This window comes from Erinaceus europaeus, chromosome 7, assembly GCF_950295315.1.
Source record: "Erinaceus europaeus chromosome 7, mEriEur2.1, whole genome shotgun sequence".
Taxonomy (NCBI): Eukaryota; Metazoa; Chordata; class Mammalia; order Eulipotyphla; family Erinaceidae; genus Erinaceus; species Erinaceus europaeus.
This window is the reverse complement of record NC_080168.1, coordinates 30,302,323-30,326,680: the sequence shown is the minus strand read 5'-3', so window position 1 is coordinate 30,326,680 and position 24,358 is coordinate 30,302,323. Positions and strand designations below refer to the sequence as shown.

Sequence of the window (24,358 nt, the reverse complement as noted above, 5' to 3'; positions counted from 1 at the left end):
GGTAGTGGTGCACCTGGTTAAGTGCACACATCACAATACAATACACGTGTATTTCTACATATATAAAGGAAGAATGCTATTTTTCTTGGTAAATATTCTTTGCAGATTGAGCAAGTCCTCTTCTATTTCCAGTTTGCAGCAAGGTTTTATCATGAAGTAGCATTTCATTTTGCCAGTTAATTTTTTATTTAAACATTCTTTTTTATTTAAACATTCAAATGATTTCCCCACTACCACCTTTTATTCTGTTAATGACGAGCTGTAACAATAGATTTTGCATGTGAAACCAACCATGCATCTTGTAATAATCTCCATTTGGCCATATGTTATACTTTGTATATCCTACTTTTGCCCTGTATCAAAAATAAGGCAGAGATATATATTTGAGCAATTTAAAAAAATGTTTTCTGGATCTACTCCCAAGCAGCTGGTTAACAGTCTGGCAGTTTTCAGGTTGAGGTGCCACATCCAGTCTGTTTTATTTTTTTAACTTTTTAAAAATATTTATTTATTTATTTTCTCTTTTGCCCTGGTTTTTTATTGTTATTAATGTCATTGTTGTTATACAGGACAGAGAGAAATGAAGAGAGGAGAGGAAGACAGAGAGGGTAAGAGAAAGGTAAACACCAACAGACCTACTTGACTGCCTGTGATGCAACTCCCTTCAGGTGGGGAGCAGGGGGCTCGAACCAGGATCTTATGCAGGTCCTTGCGCTTTGTGCCATATGCGCTTAACCTGCTGTGCTACTGCCTGACTCCCACATCCAGTCTGTTTTACAAACAAAAGCACTGCTGAAGGGAGGAGAGGGTTCCCCTAAGGTTCACCAAATAAAACTGTGAGTCTCAATTGCTACTGTGATCTGAGGCTTGAGCAGCAGCTGGGAGTAACTGAGCTGACATCAGGTGACAGAGAACTGGTTGGAAAACTCAGGTGATCTACACCCCAGTGGACTGGGGGGGGGGGCTGTATAGTGGGAGACTTTACACATTGTTCACTTGATGAATTGGGAGACAGGATTAATAAATGCTACAGAACCCATAGAGTATAAATGGGATTTGATTGGAAACTACAGGACCAAGTAGTATTGCCAGCTTGGTTCTGACAGCTGACAAAGTGGCTGAATTGAGACTGTGGTTTTGGATATTTGGAGTGTGGGAGTCTCTGTGCATAACCACTGTGGTATCCCTCCCCAACCCTGAAGTAGCTCTTGGTCAGGAATGAGTGATTAAACTAAAAAGCCTACTTATAGTTTAAAAGCCATTGAGCTCCCATAGACTACAGGGAAGAAAAAGAACAAAAGAGGCTTTAACAGCCACTATGCTGTAAATCAGGTATTGAAATACCATTGAATCAACTGTTAATTTCCACAACTGTGAGCTCTTTAAGTACCTTACTTAGACACAAGTCAATCCAGGCAAGACTGATCAGTAATTTGAAAAGTACTGAAAAGGGACCTTATAACACACTATATACAACGTGTAAAACAAGAAGAACCATTAGAGAAATGAACTAGGATAAAAGCCCAGGTAAAAACCTCCAAAGGAAGAAGCACAGAAGAATGTGGTTAACATTCAAATGGCAACTGAGGAATTAGTCACAGGAGTGACGAAAGAGCTTGAAAGTAAAGTTATCATAAATGGGAAAACAATAAATGAGGCTCTGAAAGAAAACAATACCTCAAGGTAATTAAAGAGCTAAAAGCTGAAATACCTGAGCTAAGAATACAACTAGCTGAACAAGCTAATACAGTATCAGCACAAGGTAACAAAATAGCTGAGCTACAGAAAATAACAAAGGGGAGAGAGAATAGAATAAATGAGGCTTAAAACAGAATTAGTAAGTATGAGGATGAATTAGAGAAAACTAAGAAAAAAGAGAGATATATCAAAAAGAGATTAAGAGATACTGAAAACAACAACAGAGACATGTGGGATGACTTCAAAAGAAATAATATACGCATTATTGGCTTACCAGAGGAATAAAGAGAGGGAAGGAAAGAATGCATTCTAGGGGGGTTCCCGGAAGATGGAGGACTGAGAAGCTGCTAGTGGCTTGAGCTCTGACCACATGTTCTGGAAACGGTAGGATTTTCTGCCTTTAGTAGGCCAGTCAATAAGGGGTCCTAGTGGTGACACCAAGGGGGTGACTATAACTTAATTTGAGTTAAAATATAGAGTAGGAAAAAAAGGGGAAAATTTTTTTTCTTTCTTTTAAATTATTAAGCACACCTCCTCCCCCTTCACCCCCCCCCCCATTACCAGTCCCTGGGGACCAGATCCTAGCAGGCTCCCCTGCTGAGCCCCTTTCTTTACCAAAATTCCTGTCCCACCAGGGAATATCATTTATTCTAAGTCTATACCCTTCTGAAACCTCTGGACTTTTTTCTTTCTAAGTAGCCAACCCCCCCACCTCACCCTGCATAGCTAATTAAATAATTAAAAATAAATAATAAAAAAACTCCTTTCACCGCTCTTTTATGACTGTTCTTTTTCTTATCTTTTTCATTTTTATCTCTCTTTCTTTTTTTTTCTTTTTCTCATTCTTGCCATCCTTTCTTCCTTAATCCTACAGCTTCCAAAGCCACAGGCCCCAGCCCCCACACCACCAAACAGTGTGGTTTTTGAATTCACTGATACACATTTGGGAATTACTTTGGGGAAGAATTCTGACTCAGAGTTGGACTCTCACTGTGAGTAACTCTGCTCAACATCCCTTCCTCCTTTAGCTACCCCTAGAATATACAGTGGATAGAAGATCTACAAAACTGTCTATTTCAGCTATCCTTGTCTAGTCCTGAGGTGTTTTTTTTTCTCTCTCTCTCTCTCTCTTTCTTAACCATCAGCTGCCTCTGATCACTAGGTTTGAAGTAATCTGGGACAAGGTTTTTTTTTTTTTTTTTTTACCCTGCTCTATTTTACTATTAATATTATATAAAGTCATATATCTTCCCCCCCTTTAGGTTGATCAGAATTAACTCTTAGGGTATCTTTCATTGCTAGGGTAGTGGACATCTTATCTATTGTGGGAGGAACTTGTCTCCTTACTCCTACCTCCTCTACAGACTCTCCACTACCTACTCCTAGTAGCTAATTAAAAAAATTAAATTTAATTTAATTAAAAATAAAGTAATAAAAAAACCTTTCCTTTCACTGCTATTTAATTACAGCTCTTTTTCTTATCTTTTCTCTTTTCTCTCACTTGTCTCTTTTTTCTTTTCTTTTTTTTTATCTTGTCATACACTTCTTTCTTCCTTCTTCTTTGCCTTTCTGAATTTGTGAATTATTTTGGGGAAGAAATCTGACTCAGAGTGGACTCTCTATGTGTGTATCTCTGCTCTACTTCCCTTTCCTCTCTTGTTACCCCTAGAATATACAGTAGATAGTAGATTTGCATAACTGTCTATTCTTGCTATCCCTTCTTTCTTTTCTCTTTCTTCTTCACTGGGATTTGGTTACTATTCTTTCATGGATTGGAGAAATTGTTTGGCTAACTGGTAGTGATTAAACTACTTCAATACTTGCTTGAGTTGCTACTGTAATTCCTGAGGTTGGTGAGTGCAATTGTCATAAATGTATTTAGTACAGTGTTGCTTGTACTCAAGACACAACAGCTGAGTAACAGCAGAGCATAAAAAAAAGAAACACATAAATCAAAAAAATGGGTAGATCAAAAACAAATAAAACTGCTACTCCAATGAATGAAGACAAGAGCCCAGAAGAAACTACAAATCAGCCAGAAGTAACCATAGATAAGAAAAGTATGCAAGCAATAATAAACTTATTAATCACAGAAATGAAAACAACATTGGAGGAAAGGAATGGCAGTATTAGGTAAACAACAGTTGAGACCCCCAAGGAAAATACTGATTCTCTTGAGGCAATTAGAGAACTGAAAGCTGAAATAGCTGTAATGAAGAAAGAAGTTGAGGCAAGGTAAAACAGACTAACAGAAGCAGAAAACAAAATTAGTCAGACAGAGAATGAGTTAGAGAAAACGAAGAAAGAGGTGAAAGAGCTTAAAAAGAGATTGAGAGACACTAAAAACAACAACAGAGACATATGGGATGATCTCAAAAGAAGTAAAATTTGCATAATATGCCTGCCAGAGGAAGAAAGAGAGGAAGGGGAAGCAAACATTCTAGAGTAAATAATAGAAGAAAATTTCCCAGACCTGAATAACAGAAAGGACATCAAGATTCAAGAGGCCCAGAGAGTACCAAACAGAATCAACCCAGACCTGAAGACACCAAGACACATCATAGTCACAATGAAAAGAAATAAGGATAAAGAAAGGATCCTAAAGGCTGCAAGAGAGAAACAAAAAGTCACATACAAGGGAAAACCCATAAGATTATCTGCAGACTTCTCCACTCAAACTCTAAAAGCCAGAAGAGAATGGCAAGATATCTATCGAGCCCTGAATGAAAAAGGGTTTCAACCAAGGATAATATATCCTGCTAGACGTTCATTCAAACTAGATGGAGGGATCAAAACCTTCTTAGACAAACAACAGTTAAAGGAGGCAACCATCACCAAACCAGCCTCAAAGAGGTTCTAAAAGGCCTTTTATAAACAAGAAAATCACTATAATACTGGCAATATATTGGAGCAAACAAAAAAATTTTTTTTGAACAATGGCACTATAATACATTAAATCCATAATATCAATAAATGTCAATGGCTTACACTCACCCATCAAAAGGCACAGAGTTGGGGGGTGGATCAGAAAACATAACCCAACCATATGCTGCTTGCAAGAATCCCATCTGTCACAACAAGATAAACACAGACTTAAAGTGAAAGGATGGAAAAATATCATACAGGCTAACAGACCACAAAAAAGGGCAGGAACAGCCATTCTTATCTCAGACACAATAGATTTTAAATTAAATAAAGTAATAAAAGATAGGCAAGGACATTACATAATGCTTAGAGGATCAATCAGCCAAGAAGACTTAACAATTATTAACATCTATGCACCCAATGAGGGACCATCTAAATACGTCAGCACTTACTGAAAGAATTTCAAAAATACATCAGTAGTAATACAATAATAGTGGGAGACTTCAATACCCCACTCTCACACTTAGACAGATCAACAAAGCAGAGAACCAACAAAGATACAAGAGAATTGAATGAACAGATTGACAGACTGGACCTGTTGGAAATTTTCAGATTCCTTCACCCCAAAAAACTGGAATACACCTTCTTTTCAAATCCACATAACACATACTCAAGGATAGACCTCATGTAAGTCCACAAAGACAGCATCAATAAATTCAAGAACATTGAAATCATCCCAAGTATCTTCTCAGACCACAGTGGGGTAAGAGGAACATTTAACAACAAACAGACAAATATTAAAAGTCACAGAATTTGGAAACTAAACAACATACTCCTTAAGAACCACTGGGTCAGAGATTCACTCAAACAGGAAATGCAAATGTTCCTGGAAACAAAAAAAATGAAGACACAACCTATCAAAATATTTGGGACACAGCTAAAGCAGTACTGAGAGGGAAACTTATAGCCATACAATCACATATTAAACACCAAGAAGAAGCTCAAATGAGCGACCTTACTGCACACCTCAAGGACTTACAGGAAGAGGAACAAAGGAACCCTAAAGCAACCAGAAGGACAGAAATCTAAAGTTAGAGCAGAAATAAACAACATCGAAAATAAAAGAATCATACAAAAGATCAATGAAGCCAAATGTTGGTTCTTTGAAAGATTAAACAAAATTGAGAAACCCCTAGCCAGACTCACCAAACAAAAAAGAGAGAAGACTCAAATTAATAGAATTGTAAACGATGGAGGAGATATCACAACTGACACCGCAGAAATCCAGAGAATCCTGCGAAACTTCTATAAAGAACTATATGCCACCAAGCTAGAGAATCTGGAAGAAATGGAACAATTCCTAGAAGCATATGCCCTTCCAAAACTGAACCAAGAAGAACTATAAAACCTAAATGCACCAATCAGAGACAAAGAAATTGAAACCGTTATTAAGAACCTCCCCAACAACAAAAGTCCTGGACCAGATGGTTTCACAAATGAATTCTACAAAACTTTAAGGAAACAGTTAGTACCCATACTTCTTAAGCTTATCCATAAGATTGAAGAAACAGGAATACTCCCTTCCACCTTCTATGAAGCCAACATCACCCTGATACCAAAAGCTGATAGGGACAGAACAAAAAAGGAAAACTACAGACCAATATCTCTGATGAACATAGATGCCAAAATATTAAGCAAGATCTTGGCCAACCGGATACAGCAACATATCAAAAAGATTGTTCATCACGACCAAGTGGGATTCATCCCAGAAATGCAGGGCTGGTTCAACATCTGTAAATCAATCAATGTCATTCACCACATCAATAAAAGCAAAGCCAAAAACCACATGATTATCTCAATAGATGCAGAGAAAGCCTTTGACAAAATCCAACACCCATTCATGCCCAAAACTCTACAAAAAATGGGAATAGAGGGGAAATTCCTCAAGATAGCGGAGTCTATATATAGCAAACCTACAGCCAACATCATACTCAATGGACAGAAGCTGAAAGCTTTCCCCCTCAGATCGGGGACTAGACAGGGCTGTCCACTGTCACCGTTACTCTTCAAGATAGTACTGGAAGTTCTTGCCATAGCAATCAGGCAAGCGAAAGGAATCAAAGGAATACAGATTGGAAGGGAAGAAGTCAAGCTCTCACTATTAGCAGATGATATGATAGTATACAAAGAAAAACCTAAAGAATCCAGCAGAAAACTACTGGAAGTTATTAGGCAATATAGCAAGGTATCAGGCTACAAAATCAATGTACAAAAATCAGTGGCATTTCTTTATGCAAACACTAAATCTGAAGAAGAAGAAGACATCCAGAAATCACTCCCATTTACTGTTTCAGCAAAATCAATAAAATACCTAGGAATAAAGTTGACCAAAGAAGTAAAAGACTTTATGCTGAAAACTATGAGTCACTACTCAAGGAAAATAGAAACTGCTACCAAGAAATGGAAAGATATCCCATGCTCATGGATTGGAAGAATAAATATCATCAAAATGAATATTCTCCCCAGAGCCATATACAAATTTATTGCAATACCCATCAAAGTTCCACCAAACTTCTTTAAGAGAATAGAACAAACACTACAATCATTTATCTGGAACCTGAAAACACCAAAACCATCTTAAGGAAAAGAAACAGAAATGGAGGCATCACACTCCCAGACCTTAAAGTATATTATAAAGCCATCATCATCAAAACAGCATGGTACTGGAACAAAAATAGGCACACAGACCAGTGGAACAGAATTGAAAGCCCAGAAATAAATCCCCACACCTATGGACATCTAATCTTTGATAAGGGGGCCCAAAGCATTAAGTGGAAAAAGGAGGCTCTCTTCAATAAATGGTGCTGGAAATACTGGGTTGTGACATGCAGAAGAATGAAATTGAACCACTTTATCTCACCAGAAACAAAAATCAACTCCAAATGGATCAAAGTCCTAGATGTCAGACCAGAAACAATCAAATACTTAGAGGAAAACATTGGTAAAACAGTTTCCCACCTACACCTTAAGAACATCTTTGATGAATCAAACCCAATTGCAAGGAAGACTAAAGCAGAAACAAACCAATGGAACTACATCAAATTGAAAGGCTTCTGCACATCCAAAGAAACTATTCAACAAACTAAGAGACCCCTCACAGACTAGGAGTAGATCTTCACATGCCAGACATCAGACAAGAAACTAATCACCAAAATATATAAAGAGCTCAGCAAACTTAGCACCAAAAAAGCAAATGACCGCATCCAAAAATGGGCAGAGGATATGAACAAAACATTCACCTCAGAAGAGATCCAAAAGGCTAACAAACATATGAAAAACTGCTCTAGGTCACTGATTGTCAGAGAAATGCAAATTACGACAACACTAATATACCACCTCACTCCTGTAAGAATGGCATACGTCAAAAAGGACAGCAGCAACAAATGCTGGAGAGGTTGTGGGGACAGAGGAACCCTTTTACATTGCTGGTGGGAATGTAAATTGGTACAGCCTCTGTGAAGAGCAGTCTGGAAAACTCTCAGAAGGCTAGACATGGACCTTCCATATGATCCAGTAATTACTTTCCTGGGGTTATACCCCAAGGACTCCATAACACCCAACCAAAAAGAGGTGTGTACACCTATGTTCATAGCAGCACAATTCATAATAGCTAAAACCTGGAAGCAACCCTGGTGCCCAACAACAGATGAGTGGCTGAGAAAGCTGTGGTATATATACACAATGGAATACTATGCAGCTATCAAGAACAATGAACCCACCCTCTCTGACCCATCTTGGTCAGAGCTAGAAGGAATTATGTTAAGTGAGCTAAGTCAGAAAGATAAAGATGAGTATGGGATGATCCCACTCATCAACAGAAGTTGAGTAAGAAGATCTGGAAGGGAAACTAAAAGCAGGACCTGACCAAATTGTAAGTAGGACATCAAAGTAAAAACCCTGTGGTGAAGGGTAAACATGCAGCTTCCTGGGCCAGTGGGGGGTGGGAGTGGGTGGGAGGGATGGGTCACAGTCTTTTGGTGGTGGGAATGATGTTTATGTACACTCCTACTAAAATGTAGTCATATAAATCACTAGTTAATATGAGAGGGGGAAAATTAATTTTATGTCTCGAAGTTTTTCAAATCACAAACTGAATCTTTTCAATATATAGGCTGTATAATTGATATGCAGACTCTCTCAAAAGCCTAGACCAAGTAGATCAGAAGCAACCAATAGCACAGCTATATACAAGATACTGGGTACTGTACAGCAAACCCTAACAAAAGGACTTTTCAAAGTTAACCCAATTACCAAATAATGTGATGATAACATTAACTATCGATTGTCTTTTTGAACCCTAAGACAGCAGGAACCTCACATCTCCACTATAGAGCATCTACTTCCCCCAGTCCTAGAACCATTGTATAGGGCCCACTTTCCTGTATGCCTCTCCCAAGCCATATCAAATAATATTGCATCTGCCGATCACAACCTAACCAACGCAATGATTGCCACCTCAACATGCTTCACTTCAGACTGTGTCCAGAGAATTTACGGGTGGAATGACAACCCTTCAGCTTCAGTACTCAGGTGAGACCTTTCCTTTCATAGTATACTCTAATTCCATCTCAGGTGGTTCACTTTCTAACAAAGTCCCAAAACCTAGATATACACCAGTTTCTGTGAGAGAGAGCATATCTTCACACGTATCCATAAACTACTGCAAAATATATACCTGAAAGCAGAAGTACACTAGAGTTTGCAGTGACTACCTCCCTCACACTTCCTCTCCACTATTCCAAGCTTTGGGTCCATGATTGCTCAACAATTTTTTCGGCTTCATATGTTAACTCTCTTTTCAGTCACCAGGTTCCAGATGTCATCAGGATGCTGGCCAGGCTTTCTTGGACTGAAGATTCCACCAATGTGTCCTGGAGCTCTGCTTCCCCAGAGAACCATCCTACTAGGGAAAGAGTGAGACAGACTGGGAGCATGGACCGACCAGTCAACGCCCATGTTCAGTGGGGAAGCAATTACAGAAGCCAGACCTTCTACCTTCTGCAACTCACAATGACCCTGGGTCCATGCTCCCATTGGGATAGAGAATGGGAAAGCTATCAGGGGAGTTGGTGGGATATGGAGATTGGGTGGTGGGAATTGTGTGGAATTGTACCCCTCCTACCCTATAGTTTTGTTAATGAATCCTTTCTTAAAGAAAAAAGAAAAAAAAAGAATGAATTCTAAAGGACATAATAGCTGAGAACTTCTCCAGTATAGGCAACATCAAAGACATAAAGGTTCAAGAAGCTAAGAGGATTCCAAAAAGAATTAACCCAGACTTAAAGACACCATGACACATTATACTTAGAATGAAAAATATATATATTTAAGGATAAAGAAAGGGTCCTAAAGCCTGCAAGAGGAAAACAAAGAGTCATCTACAGAGGAAACCCCATAAGATTAGCAACAGATTTCTCCACATAAAGACTACAGGCCAGAAAATAATGGCAAGATATCTATAGAGTGCTCAGTGAGAAAGGCTTTAAACTAAGACTACTTTATCCTGCTAAATTGTCATTCAGACTAGATGGAGGCATAAAAATCTTCTCAGATAAGCAAAAGTTGAAAGAATCAACTATCACCAAGCCTGCCCTGAAAGAAGTTCTGAAAGATTCTATAAACAGTCAGACCACCATAAATATGCCATATATCAGAAAAGTCTAGAAATCTATGATAATGTCATTAAATTATCTTCAGTCTATGATATCAATAAATGTCAATGGCCTGAACTTACCCATTAAAAGGGAGAGAGTAGAATAATGGATCAAAAAACACAAGTCAACAATAAACATACTGACCAGTGGAATGGAATTGAGAGCCCAGAAGTAAGCCCTCACACCTATGAACATCTAATCTTTAACAAAGGTGCCCAGATTATGAAATGTGTCTCTTCAACAAATGGTGTTAGAAAAATTGGATTCAAACATGCAGAAGAATGAAACTAAACCACTATATTTCACCAAACACAAAAGTAAATTCCATGTGAATCAATGACTTGGATGTTAGACCAAAAACTATCAGATACTTAGAGGAAAATATTAGCAGAACTCTTTTCCGTATAAATTTCAAAGACATCTTCAATGAAATGAATCCAACTACAAAGGAGAATAATACAAGGATAAACCAATAGGTCTACATCAAATTAAAAATCTTCTGCTCAGCAAAAGAGATCAATACCCAAACCAAGAGACCCCTCAGAGAATGGGAGAATATCTTTACATGTCATACATCAGACAAGAGGCTAATAACCATAATATATAAAGAGCTTGCCAAACTCAACAGCAAGAACACAAATGACCCCATCCAAAAATGGGGAGAGGACATGGACAGAAGAGATCTGAAAGGCTGAGAAACTTGAAAAAATAATCCAAGTCACTGATTGTCAGAGAAATGCAACTAAAGACAACAATGAGATACTATTTCACTCCTGGGAGAATGTTATACATCAGAAAAAGTAGCAGCAACAAATGTCGAGAGGTTCTGGGGACAAAGAAACCCTCCTGCACTGCCTGTGGGAATGCCAATGTGTTCAACCTCTTTGGAGGGCAGTCTGAAGAACTCTCAAAAGGCTAGAAATGGATCTACCCTATGGTCCTGCAATTCCTCTCCTGGGGATATATATATCCTAAGGAACCAAACACAACTATCCAAAAAGATTTGTGTATACCTATGTTCTTAGCAGCACAATTTGTAATATCCAAAACGTGGAAGCAACCCAGGTGTCCAACAACAGATGAGTGGCTGAGCAAGTTGTGGTCTATATACACAATAGGATACTAGTCAGCTATTAAAAATGGTGACTTCACTGTTTTCAGCCCATCTTGGATGAAGCTAGAAGGAATCATGTTAAGTGAAATAAATCAGAAACAGAAGGATGAATATGGAATGATCTCACTCTCGGGCAGAAGTTGAAAAACAAGATCAGAAAAGAAAATATTAAGCACAACTTGGAATGGAGTTGCTGTGTCACACTATAAAGTAAAAGACTGTGGGTAGGGGTTCAGAACCTGGAACATGAAGGCAGAGGACCTAGTGGGGGACTGTATTGTTATGTGGAAGAGTGGGAAATATTATGCATGTACAAACTATTGTATTTACTGTCGACTGTAAAACAGTAATCCCCAAATAAAAATATTTTTTCTTTAGGAGCTTAGAAAATAATAGTGGATATGCAATTGATTTTTTGAATACATGCTTCCCTTATGCCTTTCTCGTCTCTTATACTCTGTTAAATCCCAGTTGCCTTTGCCTGTCCAAACTCCAGGCTTTGCTGTTTTAATTTAGCAAAACCATTGTGTTCTACTTAGGTTTCCTTTGCCTGGGCTACTGTTCAGAAAACACATTCAGAAAGAAGACCAGTGTGATTCCAGGGTTTACCTTGTTTCTTTGCCATCTATCATGGATTATATATATGCCTGTGCTACCTATTATCCAGTGTCTGAAAATAGTTGAAATACCTACCTTGCTTTCTTTTGTTTAAAATGGAAGGACAAGTCTGATATCTGTAACTATAATATTAGAAATGAAAATCACTAGTTATTTTTACAAAGGACAGTCATCTGTCAGCGTGCATACACAAGTAGGTAATTGTAGCACGTTAACAGGCAATGCTACTGTTTCAAGAACAAATCAACATCAATAACTCAAACTCTTTTATAACAAAGGTAATTTAAAAACTACATAAAATGTAACTACCTTCCCCAAGATATTAGAGGTGAAGCTATAAAAAAAGTAGTGTAGTTGAAATGATTGCTTACTGAGAAAAGTTCAACTCAGAACTGGGTAGCTACCCTTTAAAAATCAGAGAAAAGAAAAATCCAATTGAGAGTGGCAACATGAGTTAGCCAATTAAAAATATACATGATAACTATAGTAAAACAATGACAAAGTGGGTGGTTTTTTTTTTTTTAAGATAAAACAAAAATTAGCTACTTTGAAGAAAGTCACTGAGGGTAAGAAATGATGATCATTAGTCTAAAAATGTTTAGGTATAGGCTGAGGGTGAAACCACAGCCCCTTTGAGAACTTCCCTGGTTTAAAAATGCCATGATTAAAAACAAAAACTTAAAAAGTCATTACATTAATAGACCTCATTTATAAACCTTCAACCAAAGTATCACCTTAAAGTCATCTTGTTTCTAAAGAAAAAGAAAATCTTTCCCTCACTTTGAAGTTGTTTTATATGATTTGGAACATTTATGAATTGAAGAATGTAAATGCAGATTGGACTGGAGATAGGTATTGCATAAAACACACATCATTTATTATAAACACTACTTCACATTTTCACATTTCACATTCATTCTTTTCTTTATTTAATTTTTTAAAATATTTATTTATTTCCTTTTGTTGCTTTATTGTTATTATTGTTGTTGTCATTGTTAGAACAGAGAGAAATGGAGAGAGGAGGGGAAGACAGAGGGGGAGAGAAAGACACCTACAGACCTGCTTCACCACTTGTGAAACGACTCCCCTGCAGGTGGGGAGCCGGGGGCTCGAACCGGGATCTTTATGCCAGTCCTTGCGCTTGGCACCACGTGCACTTAACCCTCTGTGCTACCACTCAACTCCCATTCATTCTTTTCTACTTTCCTACATTTGAAAAAAATGGAAAAATATAAGCTAGAAAATAACATTCTACATAATTGTCCACTGCCTTTAAGTCTTTTTCTGGAAAATCACCACAAATGGGAGCAAAAGTCTAAGGAAGGTGTGTTCTAGCCTAAAGAGTAGATTAAGGTGTTTTACAGTCAACCATTAATCTATCCTTTCAATAAGTTTTTTATTCCCAGTGTAGGACAGAGTGACAAATAGATTTCATACCTATAGTGTTCTCTCAACTAACTAGTAGTAGCTGACTAGATCTCTATATTGAGAAGGAAAAAAAAAATTGGATCAAGCAGAATGATTTCCATTTGAAGCCTGACCTGGATTAAGATGGAAGGAACATCACAAAAAGACATTGAAAGAGTCAAAATTCTTGGTTCACCAATGTCTAAAACAAAATCCTATTTTTAAACCTGGGCCATAATTCTAGCAATAATAAAAAAACTAATTCATGGGGGCCCAGTGGTGGTGCACCAGGATAAGTTTACATAGTATGAAGTGCAAAGACCTGCCCATGAATCCCAGTTCAAACCCCAGGCTCCCTACCTGTAGGGGTTTTGCTTCACAAGTGGTGAAGCAGGTCCGCAGATGTCTTTCTCTCTCCCTCTCTACCTTACCTCTCCTCCCCTCTCAATTTCTCTTTGTCCTGTCCAATAAAAACAGAATGAAAGAAAGAATGACTGAAAGGAAGAAAGAAAAGACCTCCAGATTAATACTGCCAGCACTGAGCCCCAGCAAGAAAAAAAAAAACTATTTAATTAACTGCATAGTGTATCAATCAGTGCTCAGTCAGGAAAAAAAAAGTAGCAGTTCCAGTCCAGGTGTTTCAAGGAGGAAGTGATTCAGTGCAGCAGAATGGGTAATCATGAAATGGATTCAAAAGCTGGCGAAGAAAGACCAAGGAAACCTATCATCTGGTCTCAGCTTTGCTATCCCTCCTTTGAGAGAGTGGAAATTTAAGTTGCAGGTGACAGCGCCAGGGAAGGAACTCAGGTCTTAACCTCGGTTCAGCAGTCTTTTCACAATACAGCTTCATTTCTTGTCACTAAATATGTTCTGACATGCCTAACAATATCTTTGTCGCTGCTTTAGTAGTTGTTTTCTCTTATTATTAAGTCCTACTTAATACTGTCTTAGTAACAGAGTTGCCTGTAGTATTAAACAACTTTATATTTTCTTGGAACTCTTACTTCTGGAACTTCCACTCTATACCACATAAAATATTTTAACACGAGTAAAAAGATGTAATTTTGTTTATAAAATAATTTGGCGACAGCTAACTAATTTAATTTGAGGTTGGCTATGATTTCTTGGCAAGCACTTTACAGAGTTGGAAATTCTGCCTAATGAGAAGAAACTGAAACTTTAAATTGTTTTATTTGTAATGAAATATTTAGGAAAAGAAAAAAAAGAATTAACTCCACTGGCCCAGTGTTACATCTTATAGATGTTTACACATGTGCTGAATTCAAATTTGCAGTTGTCTTCTAGGGGTCAAGACTTTTTTTCAAGTCTCAGCCAGTAAATCCTGTGCTTCTTCAGTGCTTGTCTATAAAAAATAGACTAGGCTGTTCCAATCTTAGCACCTACTGCTCCTCTGTTGACATCAATAAGCATAGACCTTGGGAAAAGTGCAAACTTTCTTTCTCTTTTAAATATTTTTATTTATTGACTGAATAGAAACAAACTGAATAGAAATAGAGAGGGAAGAGGGAGATGGAGAGGGAGAGAGAGAGAGACACCTGCAGCCCTGCTTCACCACTTGTGAAACTTTCCCCCTGCAGGTGGGGACAAGGGGCTTGAACCCAGGTCCTTGCTCATTTTAATGTGCGTACTCAACCAGGTGCATCACCATCTGACCCCTAAACTTTAATATATATGCCACTCCCAATAACTGGGATGATCTTCTTAACCCTTCTGTCCTTTATGTCTGAAACACGCTCCTCAAGCTTTGCCTTCTTAGCAGTTTATGCTTAAACCAACTCACAAAACCTGCATTCACTTTCCTACCCTTTTGACCTATCCTGTTCTCTTGTGTAACTTAATGTTTGATTGGAAACTTTTGTCTCCATGTCTGCTTTGCTTCTCCAGATAAGGACAATCTCAGACCAGATGGTGGTACACCTGGCTGAGCAAACACATTACAAAGCACGAGGACCCAGGTTCAAGCTCCTGGTCCCCACCTGCAAGTGAAAAGCTTCATGAATGATGATGTTGTGTTAGTTAGAGATGCTTCAATGTATCTCTCTGTCCCTATTATACATATACATATATATTATATATGTAATATAAACATATATACATGGATAATCTGAATACTGTAAGAGTTGATTTTGCCACAGGTCTTTATGCATATGGAATACAGTACTAAATCGTTGTACAGTCCTGTCAACTTATTAAGTAACTTCTAAAAGCTCCCTATATGCAAGACACTAAAGGGGATATTAGCAATTACCTTCCAGACAACTGCACTTCTGTACTCAAGAGTTTTGACCTAGGAGATGAAAACAAACGTTTGTCTTTAATTTAGTTATTTGGCCCAAACTTCTGTACTCCATGTTGTAAGTGTAAACATATGGTTTCTTTATTAATTCAGATCCAAATCCATGTGTGGACAAAAGGATATGATATAAAGATGTACCCTTGAATAGAAAACCTTGTTCATATACATAATTGCTTTTGATCCACACAAATAACTTGACAAATGCAGTGTTGATGACATCATCCCCAGTTAACAGAGAAACAGGAATTTCAGGAAGCTAATAAACACGGATTAAGATTTTAGGTTGTTAGCCAGTCTAGCTTCCTTCTTCCACTAGACACTCTGCCCCAGGTTCCACACTGTTAAAAGGAAGGCAGAATAGCTACAAATTAGTAAACTGGAAAATTCAACAGTGAATGCAAATGAGTTATAAGATAAATGACATTTAGTGACATTAATTAACTGATTAAATTAAACCTGATATTTTAATCAGAATTTGTTTGTGTAAAGTGCTAGATAAAATGAAATGTAGTTTAACCTAGTTACTTTTAAAATTCCAGTTACCATAACAACTTCTTATGATTTCAATTAAAGGTGGTCTTTGTATTATTTTTAGAACTTGAGTTACCATAACAACCAGATGCTGTGTATTTGATCAGTTAAGTTATTCCCAAAGAGTTAATACATGGTGTGCTCGTGGAAACAATCAAAATATGATAAGTGGCATGTCAGAAATTAATGCCCAAATGGCGACGCAGATTCAATTTTTCAAGGAGCTCACATGTGAAATAAACGACCAATGAATCTTCCTTTGTATGTTGGGCTTGTGTTTCTCAGTTACAGAAATCAAAAAGAGATGATTTATCAATTGGATGAAAGTGGAGATGTCAGGTTCTGGGGTAATATGAATTGTCAGAACTAGAGAGAGAAATGATGTAAATGATAAATTCATTTTCACTGGGTTTGGAGGCTTTACAGGAAACAATATTACTAGGGTCCTGCCCAGCTGGGGCTGGGGGAGAAATTTATCTGCACACAAAAGGATTACATCTGAAAAGAGCTTTGCTTTTCTGTGTTCTTTTTCCTCTCCACAGGTCTCCTAAAGCCAGAGAATTTTTAAATGAGTCTGTTCCTGTCTTAGGAAGCTGGTTTCCTAGTATCAACGAACAGAGAGAATAGGACCTACAATTAAAAACTGGGAACAAGAAAGTTCATAAATAAGGTGGGGGGGAGGGCTTTCAGGTCCTGATACAGGGTGATGGGCCTAATTGAGACTGAGAGTGTTTTGCAGACACCTGTCTTGGTGAGATGAGAAGTTGGACCACATTCCAGCAGTTGTCCTGTCCATCATTAACCTCCCAATAAGTAATTAACTTTTTTTTTTAATGAACCAAGGAAAAAGTGGGAGAGAGGGTTAAAGTTCCCGAAGTAGGGAAACATTTCTCCCCCGAGGGCCATTTGGGTATTTTTAACATAATTTGAGGGCTATACAAAATTATCAGCTTAAAAATTAACACTTTACCTTGCTATAAAAACAAGCTCCTGGGGCGAGGTGGTGGCAGACCTAGTTAAGTGTTCGCATCATAGTATGCAAGGACCCGGCTTCAAGTCACTGGTCTCCACCTGTGGGGAGGAAGTTTCACAAATGGTGAAGCAGCGCTGCAGGTCTCTCTCTCTCTCTCTCTCTCTCTCTCTCTCTTTCCCTCTCTCTCTCTCCCTCCCTCCTATCAGTTTTTCTCTGTTGCTACCCAATAATAATTTTTCAAAACTAAAATAAAACAAGCTCCTAGAATTCTTAAATTTTGAGTCCTGCTTGCAGTTGTCTTGGCAGGGCCAGACCAAGCAATTAAACAGGCAGCATATGACCTGCGGGTTAACAGCTCCCCACCCTTGGGTTAAGGTACTGGAAGAGGACAGACTGACCCAAGTGACATGAGCAGCAAAATAGTATGAGAAAATAGTCCTGTCTGTAGCCATATTGCCTCCAGTCATGTAAAAATATTCCTGGAGACCCCCAAATCTTCATCTACAGTATTCCAGCCTTTAGGTTCATGATTAGTCAATGATTTATTTGGCTTTATATGTTAACTCTCTTTTCAGCCAACAGGTTCCAGATGCTAACATGATGCCACCCAAACTTCCCTGGCCAGAGGACCCCACCAGTGTGTCCTGGGGCCCCACTTCCCCAGAGCCCTGCCTTACTAGGGAAAGAGAGAGACAGGCTGGGAGTATGGATCCACCTGTCAACACCCATGTTCAATGGGGAAGCAATTACAGAAGCCAGACCTTCCACCTTTTGCACCCCAGAATGACCCTGGGTCCATGCTTCCAGAGGGATAAACAGTAGAAAAGCTATCAGGGGAGGGGATGAGATATGGAGTTCTGGCTGTAGGAATTGTGTGGAGTTGTACCCCTCTTATCCTATGGTTTTTGTCAGTGTTTCCTTTTTATAAATAAAAATTTAAAAAATATATATATTCCTGGCATACTGTAGCCAAACATACAGCAAAGTAATACCAGGAAAATTCCCTTGTTCTGCAAATCAAAGTCCTAACATTTTTTTAGATAAACTGTCCTTCCCAGGCAGATTTCTTGCTTTCTGTGATGAGCGCCCATCCACAGTGGAGCTGGTAAAGGACAAAAGGCACATCTGCCTGCCCTGGAGAAAAGCCCAACGTGCCCATCAAATGACAGATAAAGATACCCTCTCCCTGTTATGAGCCCTTTGCCCATAAAATGTGAAGGAAAGAGTTGCCTTCTGGCCCAGAGCTGGTTGGAGAACTGATGGTAAGAGTGTCAAGTGTGGATTCCGGGTTTAATTATAGTCCTCTTGCTTAATAAGGTTTCATGAGAGGAGGAGGTGGGGGGATTATTGTGTGCTCCCGTGGCTTGGGGTTATTTAATTAAAAAACAATAAAGCTGCCAGCTGCTGCCGTTTCACAATCTGGAACCCTCCTCATCCTCTGCTCAGATAAAAAGCAGGGCACAGAGAGCAGAAGCTTCTCAATATACCATGTAGGAAGGTTATGTTAGAACCCCACATCAAAATACTCCTATTTTCTTCCCAAGACCTTTTAGGTTACTGTAAACACCACCACTAGGTCCATCTAAAGGTTGTTTCATTGTCAAAGAAAAATAAGAGTAAACAAAAAAGAAAAAAAGAATTATATTTCTCTCTCTGTTTTAAGTATATTTACTGGAGAACAAAAATAAAACATTCAAGGGGCTGGGTGGTGGCACAACTGGCTGAGCGCACACATTACAGTGCGCAAGGACCCAGGTTCAAGTCACTAGTCCCCACCTACAGGAGGAAAGCTTCATGAGTGGTGAAGCAGGACAGCAGGAGTCTTCCTCTCTCTCTCTCTCTCTCTCTCTCTCTCTCTCTCTCTCTCTCTCTCTCCTCTCTCTCTTTCCCTCTCTAAATGCAATGAACTGTTTACCCCATTGATCTGCACTCATAGCATCAACTAGAAAACTTAAACACATCTATGTGTGTTGTGATGTAATTTCTCAGCTTGCTCTCTGAAGTTTCTGAATAAACTTGTCTCCAAATCTGTACTTAAAAAAAATGACTCTGTGAGAGAGATAGCATAATGATTATTTAAAAGCCATGCATGCCTGAGGCTCTGAAGTCCCAGGTTCAGTCCCTAGCACCTTAAATCACCATAAACCAGAGCTATGCAGTGCTCTGATGAAGGATTAAAAAAATATAGTCATTCAGTGGATTTTTAGGAAAATTTGAGAAATCTTCTCATTTGTTGTTACTTGTAGGAGCAGAGCAAACACTGAGGAGGAGATAAGACTTTTCAATTGGGGGAGACCAAGCTTTTGATTCACCCTTACCAGCAAAAGTCCCAGATTTGGCTATGATTTTTCAATTAAAATGGAATCTACCACCCACTAACACCCCTAATTTAGCTATCAAGGGTGCCACATAACGTGTTTGTGCTTCCAACAGTCGGAGTGGGAGGTAAGAGCTGTGTACTGATTAGGTGTGGTAGTTGGTAGCACTCCTATCAGAAGCTGAAACATTTCTATGCCGAATTACTGACTCTCTTGCATGGCCCTTAATCAGAAGGTCCCACTTACTAACTAACTAACCAGGTATTCAACTGTCTGCCAGGTATTACTCCTGATAGATGACAGCATCCATCAATGTTCAGAACTGTGGAGGTGTGAGCACTGAAAATCCCATTCTGGGCAACACCTCAGTCATAGACGAACTAGGGCACTGGTCTCTCAACGGCTAGGAATATAGTCACCCACGCACATTAGTGGATATTAGTGCCTCTCCTGGGATTATTCAGCCAGTTTGCTTGCTAGTTGAGATGCACCAGGAATCATTTATCACGGGCTACTCAACCTCACGTGCACATTCTCTAAACCCTGCTCGCCACCTTGGCCTTGTTTTTCTCTCTCAGCTTTTAACAGTTGACTAAAGAACCAATTTATTCACTTTCTAATCATCTAATTCTCCTGCCCAGCAGTCTCACATGTCTGGAAGTCCTCAATATTCTCCCAATCAAGATTCTCCTGTGACTTTTATATGCCCTTTTAAGTCCACCAAGTAAACTGCCCTGGGATTAAATCATCTTTGTAATTACATTTTATTTGCATTTCTAATGCACAATTTGCATGCCAATTGCTTCTGCTTCAGTCACATTGGCTCTGATCTAATCCATATTTATTTTCAGGGAAGGAAACTATAATATAGCAAAATATGGTGGGGTCTTGATCAGAAAAGCTGACTCCAAATTCTGGCCTTAACATTTACAGGCTCAGCAACTTTTGTTCAGTCAGTTCTGCCACAGGAAAGTGGATGGCCTGGCCTGCACCCTCTCAAACTTATGTAGTGAAGTCCTTGCCCCCATACCTCAGAAGTGGGGTCTTGCAGATGTTATTAGTTAAGAAAACCCAATACCTGTTTCAATACAACAAATAAAATTCAGTGATTTAACAACTGAGGAAAAAGTCTAAGCTCATCAGATAAAGAAAGGACTACAAAAGCTGGAAAAGGGCAAGAGACTGGCTGACTTAATGATGGACTTTTTGGTCAATACCACATCACCCCATCATCTGGGGCTCTAGTCAGGGAATCCTTGGATTCCCACATAGATATGATGGGCCTAGACCTCTAATAGATACCTCTCCCCACCATCACTTCACTTCCATCAGGAACATCATCATAAGCCCTCTTGTGAGCCTCTTCAGGACTTTGCCCTCACTGTAGAGTAGCAATGGGTAGTGACTGTCCTACTTTCCAAAGGGAGGCTGAGTCATCTTACTTTGCCACTCAAGAAAACTGGTTGTGAAATGAGTGCAGCCTAGAATGTTCCCAGCTGTGACCACAGACTGCAAGCTCAGATTGACAGAAACTCAGAGGATATACAGGCTCCTATGCTAAATATGAATATATATGTGCCCTGGGTCAGATCCATGAGGTAAACAGTTAATAGTATGTATTTGCATTCCTCATGTTTGGGAGTTACTCTCTGCCCTAATCCATACTTCTAGCCCTATTCTCAACTCTGACACCATCTTCCCAGACAATATTTTTTTGTCCAACTGCATGTTAGCTCAGGCAAAAATTACTAAAGTCATGGGGCACTTGGAATATACCTAAAATAAGACTTCCTGGCTTCTTCCTACATGAAGACTCCTGACTTCATCTGCTCTATTCCTACATTTGTATTCCTGTTTATTAAATAATTTGTCCTGATTTCTATTTTACTGTCTTTCAGCCACCAAGTTGCAGATGCTATCATGACTCCATGCTGACTTCCCTGGGCAGACAACCTCCCAAAGTGTCCTCAAGTCTCAAGTCTTCAAAGCCCTACCCCACTAGGGAAAGACAGAAAGATTGGAGGAGGAGGAGGAGGAGGAGGAGGAGGAGGAGGAGGAGGAGGAGGAGGAGGAGGAATGAATGGGGGTATGAATCAACCTACCAACATCCATGTCCAGCAGAGAAGCAGTTATGGAAGCCAAAAACTCCCATCTTCTGCATCCCATAAAGAAATTTGGTACATATTCCCAGAAGGATAAAGAATAGAGATACTTCCAGTGGAGGGGATGGGACACAGAACCCTGGTGGTGGGAATTGTATGGAATTGTACCCCTGTTATCTTACAATCTTGTTAATCACTATGAGATAAGTAATAATAAAAAAAGGAGTTATATTAAAAGTAGGGAATGTCCCTAATCTGAAAAGAGTGGTATTCTGATTAAAAAGATTGGAAATTTGGAGATAGAAACATACATAAGGATAATGGCAAGTGAATATTGGGGTTATGTTATCTGTTTAATCATCTGAACTGAGAGACAATGGACTTTTCACTTGTGAAACTCTCTTGTGAGTGTGTTATGGCAGGCCCAGTGACTTAATTCAATGATAGCATCTGGCTCAGAGGATTTTCTGAAGAGTAAATACACATTATATGTATTTTTATGTGGAATTACTTGACATATGTGAGTCATTAATGAATAATAGAGAAAATAATATTCAAAGCTATCAACAGAAAATTAGTTACCACTCAAAACAAGAATCTTCCCTGTCACCATCTCCCAGTTAGAGGTAGGGAGACATTTGGTGCTTCACTGGGCAACATACATTCTTTCTTTTTCCCATTCCTAGAAGCAACAAGATCTTCTACTGTGAAAATTCCCTCCCTGTTTAATGGTCAGTGAATTTACTTTGAAGAGGTATTAATCAGTCAACATGACATCATACTCCTAACCACAATTAGTTGAGGATGAGTAGCAACCTGGACACAGTCCAGTTAGATCATATTACAGTGAGTTGCATACTGCTGGCTCTAGAAGTGGCACAGGGGATCAAGTATTGAATTCTAAAAATTGAGGTCTTCAGTTTTATCCCTGGTATTGCATGTGCCAGAGTAGTGCTCAGGTTCTCTTCATCCGACTCCCTTTCTCATTAATAAATCAACAAATTAAAAATAAATTAATGCAATGAGTGGCATGATTTAGTAGAATTGGACCAGAAATTAAGACAGTTTTTGACTAAGCATGGCATGTATTCTGTTTTTAGATCCTGGCTATGAAAAGGAAAAATAAATATAGTACCAACTGCTAATAACAAATCTTGGTACTTTGAATGAATTTAAGGAAAAACATGTTCAAAATGTAGAGCTTGAACCTTGATCAAATTGTATCTGAAGTCCATCATAACTGTAAACAATATATTTTCTCTGTTTGGTTTCTTTTTTTTTCATTACTCCCAAGATAAAAGAGACACAGAATAACATCAAAAATATGAGGTTAATCCAATATCTGAAAAAAAGTAGGATAATCCAATGCCTTAAAAATTGCAGCTCATATAGACATAGTTAATCAATGTTTCAATCCCCTGTCCAAGTTGACAAGCATTTTTAAATTACTCAAATATTGTGTTTTATATTATGCATTAACATATGCATAACTTTTCTTAGCTTTTTATTATTTTGTATCTTTATCTATTTATTGGCTCGAAACAGCCAGAAATCAAGAGGGAAGGAATGATAGCTTTGAAGTGACAACTTAGCCTTCTTGGCTTAGGTTTCTCTCCAACTGCCATCTCATCAGTCAAGTGACATCTGCCTCATATTTCGCCATCAAATCATCAGGAAGAACTTTCCTGAAAGTTTTATTGGAAGTATCAATGCTGACATTCCAAGCCTTTATTTCTACATGATAAAAGCTATCTTTAAAAAACAAACATAGGACCTAGTAGGGGTTGTATTGTTATATAGAAAACTGGGAAATGTTATGCATGTACAAACTATTGTATTTACTGTCGAATGTAAAACATTAATTCCCCAATAAAGAAATTAAAAAAAAAACATGTTCAGGTCCTGGAACAAGACGGCAGAAGAGGACCTAATGAAGGGTATATTGTTATGTGGAAAACTAGGGAATCTCATGCATGTACAAACTATTGTGTTTTACTGTTGACTGTAAACCATTAATCCCCCCAATAAAGAAACTAAAAAACAAACAAGCAAAACTATGTTGTAACTGTTAAACCATATCCTAAGAGGCTCAGGATCCTATCTGCTGGTTCGATATATCATTTCTACCTACAAATAGGTTTTATGTGTGTATACACATGTTTAGATAAAAAAGGCTAGTTGAATATCCTAGCAAAATCAGTTAAAAAGTCAACAATTATTTTCTTGAATACAAATTAATTTAAGGGTGAGGGAGAGTCAAAGATAAATAAGGGAGGACCCATAACTTTATGAACTCACCATCAAATTAGGAATAAAGCTTTATTTAAAAAATGATAATGACTTCTAGTGATTTCTATCAGTAACAGGTGCCAAATGTCCTGGACATGTACTATCATCCCAACTGCAGACACATACCACTAGTCCTCATCACTAAATAAATCTAAATAGTGACTGAACCCCCCTTTATGAGCTTGAGATGGAGGCTCATTTACAATGGACTCATTTACAATTGGTGGTCACCTCAAATCAAGGATTTCTCTGTCTTGACACTACTGGCATTGGGAAGGACAGTTCTTTGTCATGAAGGGCTTGGCTTGCACATTTTTATCACTTTCTTCGGAGGCTAGTAGTTTGCAGTGAAGTTATTGACAGATGGGCACAGCTTTTCATTTCTCATCATGAGAGACACCTGTAAAACACT

At 38.5% G+C, this 24,358-nt stretch overlaps 1 long non-coding RNA gene across 1 annotated transcript in view; it reads right to left on the bottom strand.

Moving 5' to 3' along the window:
• The window catches only part of LOC132539264 (uncharacterized), a 123,398-nt gene that overhangs the window by 89,448 nt on the left and 9,592 nt on the right, over window positions 1-24,358 (bottom strand). The window contains exon 2 of the long non-coding RNA XR_009550527.1: window positions 17,235-17,335. This is a non-coding gene — a long non-coding RNA (uncharacterized LOC132539264). The remainder of the gene's footprint in view (window positions 1-17,234; window positions 17,336-24,358) is intronic.